Raw genomic sequence first — 6,037 nt, forward strand, 5'->3', positions numbered from 1 at the left:
GAGTGAAGAGCAACCCTCTCACTCGGAGGCTTAGCTGCAGCCCTGTGCTCGCCTAAGTTACAAAAATCCTACCGAGTGAAGAGCGACCCTCTCACTCGGAGGCTTAGCTGCAGTCCAAGCACTCACCTAAGTTATAAAAATCCTACCGAGTGAAGAGCAACCCTCTCACTCGGAGGCTTAGCTGCAGCCCAGTGCTAGCCTAAGTTATCAAAATCCTACCGAGTGAAGAGTAAACCTCTCACTCGGGGGCTTATCCGCAGCCCAGTGCTCGCCTAAGTGGACTAAAGAATAAGTCGATTGCAGTAAAGGCGCCTTGCTTTGAACCTACAAAAGATATTTCGAGCCAAAGGCAATCGTATTCAAGCACCAAATTCAAGTTTGAATCGATATCTAAAGGAACCGAAAGTGCTCAGGCGTTAAGCCTGTTAAGGTTTATCGGTTACAATTCCACTCGGCATACCGAGGCAAATTTAAAGCGTCGAGCCAGAAGAAGTTTTTTACCCCTCCTGTGGAGGGCTGGAAGGTGCAACGAATTCATCAAGGTCGATTCCGTCGGCGATCCGAGTGGCAGCTGCAAGGAAAGTTTCCATAAAGGACCTGAAGTCGTGTTTCTTGGTGTTGGCCACCCGAAGAGCCGCCAGCTTCTCTTCTCGCGCATCTTTACAGTGGACTCGGGCCAGACACAGAGCAACATCTGCACCACACCGAGCCGAGGACTTCTTCCATTCCTGCACTCGACCAGGGATCGTGTTCAAGCAGGCCATCAGCGACTCAAGGTCATTCTGAAGTGTCTCCTCAGGCCAGAGCGTCGAGTCGATGCGAGATGTGGCGGCCTTCAGCCTTGCGAGATAGTCCACGACAGCTGCAACACGAGACTCCAGTCGGAAAACATCCATGGCAACTTCGTCGTTCACCGGAGAATTGACGGGGTCGAGGTTTGGCTCCAGCCGGCTAGTTTCTTCTTCAAAGTTTTGACAAAATTCTGCAAGGATGATCACTAAGTCAAGGGGATGGTCGAATGGAAAAACCACAATTGGAAATGTTTGCCAAGCATAGAGGTTTACCTTCAAGCATAAGAAACAGCTTCTTGGCAAGACCACTCAGGAAGGCCTCCAGATCAGTTTTCTTCCCAGTCAATTTGCTGACTTGGTCGGTCAGGGCAGCTTTATCAGTTTTTAGTCGACTGACCTCCTTGTTGGCGATCCCAAGAGCAGCTTTCAGATTGGTATTGTCTTGTTCAAGCTTGGTGACTGAAGCTAACTTCTCGTCAGCAAGCTTGATCTTCTCAGCTAGTTCGAGGTCTTTCTTCTGTTGGGCCTCCCTTACCTTACCTGCAAGTTACAGCAAGGTCATATTTTGAAACAAGCAAGGGGAAAAGAAGTCGTCAAGGTCTCACCAAACATACCTTCGGTCTCCTCCTTTGCCTTCGTCAGCTTCTCCTGAACCAGCTTCAAGCTCAGCTCGAGTTGAGTGTGCTTGTTTTCCAGCTCAGAGTAGCGAGCCACAAGATCACAGGAGTTCTGCGAAGAACCAATCGACTAAATGTCAAATATAATTCACTTCCGAGTGAAAAAGGAAAAAACACACGTTTCTAAGACTACAGCCGAATACAAGCATTCGACCGTAGTCTCGGGGACTACACCCAGTGGGTGCACTCAGCGTGCCCCCACTAATTCTGTTGAAGACAAAGTCGACCAGTCGACCTCAAAAAAAAAGAGAGGGGTATTCTTTAAGACTGTAATCAACTGCAAGCAGTCGACCACAGTCTCGGGGACTACACCCAGTGGGTGCACTCAGCGTGCCCCCACCGGTTTGTGAAATCCAGTCGACATAGTCGACTGACAGAAAGACTGACATCATAAAGCCTAAGGCCGACTGCCAGCAGTCGACCTTAGCCTTGGGGACTACACCCAGCGGGTGCACTCAGCGTGCCCCCACTAACACGGAGTTTAATCGACACACCCAGTGGGTGACTACTATAAATTCCGGAAAGGAAAAGTCTTTGGTAGCATATCCAATAGAACAAACGGTGGTCGACTGACCTGAACATTGCTTTGGAGGGCAGAACTGGCGTCATAAGCTGCCTGGCTCGCATCCCGGATGGTCTTCAACTGCTCCATCATGATTCCCGCCTGGCGTATCGCTTCCTTCGCCGCGCCAGCTTGGTCCTCTGGGACGTGGTGCGTCGTGAAGAGGGAGGGCTGCTGAGCACTCGTCAATGGATCTACGAAGGACACCGTGTGTCGAGTGGTGTTCTCTTCCTCCGCAATCAGAATCTCAGGCGCCGTCACATCCTGGGGCACCTTACTGGCGGACGCTTTCCTACTCCTCCTGCGCTTAAGTGGTTCTTCATCCTCATCATCATCAGGGAGATTGATAACAACATTGGGTGGAGCTACGGAGAAGAATCAGGATCAGAGATCGCGAGTCAGTCGACTAAGAACGGCGTTAAGAATACAGTACCTGGTTTCGAAGTTGCTGCGTCCTCCATCTCATGGTCATCAGCCCGGGCTGAGGTTTCAGAAGTAGCAGCACTGCAACTCCAAAGGATCAGTCGACTAACTTCAGCGTCGACCAGAGACAAAGTTCACACAAAATAAGAAGACTTAAGCAGCACGATTACCCTGATATGGTGGGGATGGACACCTTCATCTTCGGCTGGAGCTTGATCGGCTTCGACGAGGCCGCCCTGGGCTGCTTCGGCGCCTTTTCAGTCGGCACCGGAGAGGTGGTCCGAGGGCGCTTGGTCGACTGAACAACGGTCGCAACCCCCTTGCCACGTTCAGTCGAAGGGTCGTGGACAAGCTTCGACCGCCTTTCTGAGCGCGGTGGTACGACCTCCTCCTCCTCTTCTTCCTCGTCCTCAACGTCATCTTCATCACCGTCACCATCATCATCGTCGTCATCATCCTCTGCAACGTCCGAGTCCCATTCCTCCTCTTCCTGGCTCTCGCCCCCACTCGCCTCACCCTCCTCAGTCAGAGCTTGTGCCCCATTGGGCATCGAGTACAGCTCGGTGAGAGCCTAGAAGATATCAAGACAAGGATCAGTCGACCAGTCGGCAGGATAAACAGAAATGAATGCGACAAGAACACAGTGGAGAGCAGAGCTAACGTACCTTGTTTGGATCGCTGTTGTGGTCGAGTGGAGGAATCCTTCTGGCTCCGCGTGGGTTGTCCTTGTTTCCGGTAACGGCTACCATCCATCTTTCCAGAGTGACATCATCGACTGCTTCTGGATGGACTCGAGTCTCGTCTTCAGTCCCACAGTACAACCACATGCAGTGGCTCCGGAACTGAAGGGGCTGGATGCGACGCCTAAGGAAGACCTCCAGGAGGTCCATGCCCGTCACTCCCTCCCGAACCAACTGCACCACGCGCTCCATCAACATCTTCATGTTAGCTTTCTCCTCCGGAATCAACTTCAGGGAGGAGGGCTTGTTCACTCGGTCCATGGTAAACTGAGGGAGTCCACTCGACTGCCCCGGCGTCGACTGGTCCTGGCAGTAGAACCAGGTCGACTGCCAGCCTCTGACTGACTCGGGAAAGGTCATGGGCGGGAAGGTGCTCTTATTCCTCACCTGGATCCCCAGACCCCCACACATTTGGACGACTCGGGTTCTCTCATCACCTGGGCTCGCCTTCTTCACGGTCTGAGAGCGACACATGAATATATGCTTGAACAAACCCCAGTGCGGTCGACAGCCCAGGAAACCCTCACACATGGACACGAATGCGGCAAGATAGGCGATAGAATTTGGGGTAAAGTGGTGGAGCTGCGCTCCAAAGAAGTTCAAGAAGCCACGGAAGAAAATACTCGGCGGCAAAGAAAATCCACGATCAACATGGGTGGCCAAGAGCACACACTCACCCTCTTCTGGCTGGGGCTGCCACTCCTTCCCCGGAAGCCTCGCAGCTCCATGAGGGATTAAGCCCTCGTTGGCCATGTCGAGGAGGTCTTTTTCTGTGATGGTCGACTGGATCCAGTCTCCTTGGACCCAGCCCTTCGGCAGGCGGGATCTGGATGAAAACCCGCCGCGGCTGGTAGATCTCCCCTTCGCCTTCTCCGACGCCGACGCCTTCTTCGCACGTTCCAGCGCCGCCGTCTTCTCCTTGGCCATGGTTGCCGGCGAGATGCGCGTGGGGAAGTTGTGCGGGGGTGAGAGCGAGCGCGCTGGACGGGGACGAAGGGAGCAGAGAGAGAGAGAGAATGCTGAGGCACAGTACAGAAATCCTCGCCGGGCGCATTTATAAGGTCCCTTCCGAGTGGATGACAGGTGGGCCCGGTCGATCTAATCATATCCAGGAACAGTTATGCAGACGGGATACGTGGCGAAGAAAGCGGCGCGGAGATCGAGGCGTCTATGTCCCGTCCCATCCGAACGCCGCGGTCCGCTCCGCTTCCCGCGCGTCCCCAAATTTCGCATCCCGCGGAATCCGCGAACAGCAGATCAGTCTGTCAGACACGGGGTTTCCCGCGTTCCGTCGCTCGGAGATCGTCGAAGCCCGAAAGATCACTCGACGCAAGAAGAGAATGGATCGAGTCGACTGAAGACAAGTTGCTCACTGTCGATGAAGAGATTCTTTGGTCCAGAACAACGCACGACCAGAGTGCAAAGGTTAATCGGAAACGACATCAACTCCTTCCTCACTCGAAGCCTCAATCCATTTGGGGGCTAATGATGGGGTCATGTACCTAGGGTAGGGTCATGGACCTGATCTAAGTACCTTACCCAAGGACACCCTTAGAAGAGGTCGCCTTCCAGTCGACCAACGAGGGACTCACTCGACTGACTTGAAGGACTCGACCACGAAGACTCACTCGACCACCAGGAGGTCAAGAGGCACTCTGCACTGCAACGGCCTGTAATTAAGTAGGCTTTATGATAGTAAAGACACTTTATGTGGGGAGTTACCAGTAACGCCCCAGACTTAACTCACCTTAAACCCTCTCCTACGTGGGCTGGCTGGGGTCCTGGCGCACTCTATATAAGCCACCCCCCTCCACAGGTAGAGGGGTTCGGCACCTTGTAACTCATATACTCATAATCCACTCGACCGCCTCCGGGCTCCGAGACGTAGGGCTATTACTTCTTCCGAGAAGGGCCTGAACTCGTACATCCCTTGTGTTTACAACCTCTCCATAGCTAGGACCTTGCCTCTCCATACCTACCCCCACTCTACTGTTAGGCTTAGAACCACGACACTAAGCACTTCTCCCATGGCAAGAAAGAACAATCTAGTAGGCCAAACCAAACCAATAATTCAAAGAGACTTGCAAAGATTACTCAATCATACATAAAATAATTCAGAGAAGATTCAAATATTATTCATAGATAAACTTGATCATAAACCCACAATTCATCGGATCTTGACAAACACACCGCAAAAAGAGATTACATAGAATAGTTCTCCACAAGAGAGGGGGAGAACATTGTATTGAGATCCAAAAAGAGAGAAGAAGCCATCTAGCTAATAACTATGGACCCGTAGGTCTGTGATAAACTACTCACAACTCCTCGGAAGGGCTATGGTGTTGATGTAGAAGCCCTCCGTGGTCGATTCCCCCTCTGGCAGAGTGCCGGCGAAGGCTCCAAGATGGGATCTCGCGGATACAGATGGTTTTGGTGGTGGAAATTGTGTTTCAGGTGCTCCCTGGATGTTTGCGGGGTACGTAGGCTTGTATAGGAGGAAGAAGTACGTCGGTGAACGCCCGAGGGGCCCACGAGACAGGGGGCGCACCCTATAGGGGGGCTCCTATCTCGTGGAAGCTTCGACTGCTTCTTGACTTGCACTCCAAGTCCTCTCGATCACGTTCGTTCCAAAAATCACGCTCCCGAAGGTTTCATTCCGTTTGGACTCCGTTTGATATTCCTTTTCTTCGAAATACTAAAATAGGCAAAAAAACAGCAATACGGGCTGGGCCTCCGGTTAGTAGGTTAGTCCCAAAAATGATATAAATGTGTAAAATAAAGCCCATAAACATCCAAAAGGGGTAATATAATAGCATGGAACAATAAAAAATTATAGATACGCTG

Source organism: Triticum dicoccoides, chromosome 1B (genome assembly GCF_002162155.2).
Source record: "Triticum dicoccoides isolate Atlit2015 ecotype Zavitan chromosome 1B, WEW_v2.0, whole genome shotgun sequence".
NCBI lineage: Eukaryota > Viridiplantae > Streptophyta > Magnoliopsida > Poales > Poaceae > Triticum > Triticum dicoccoides.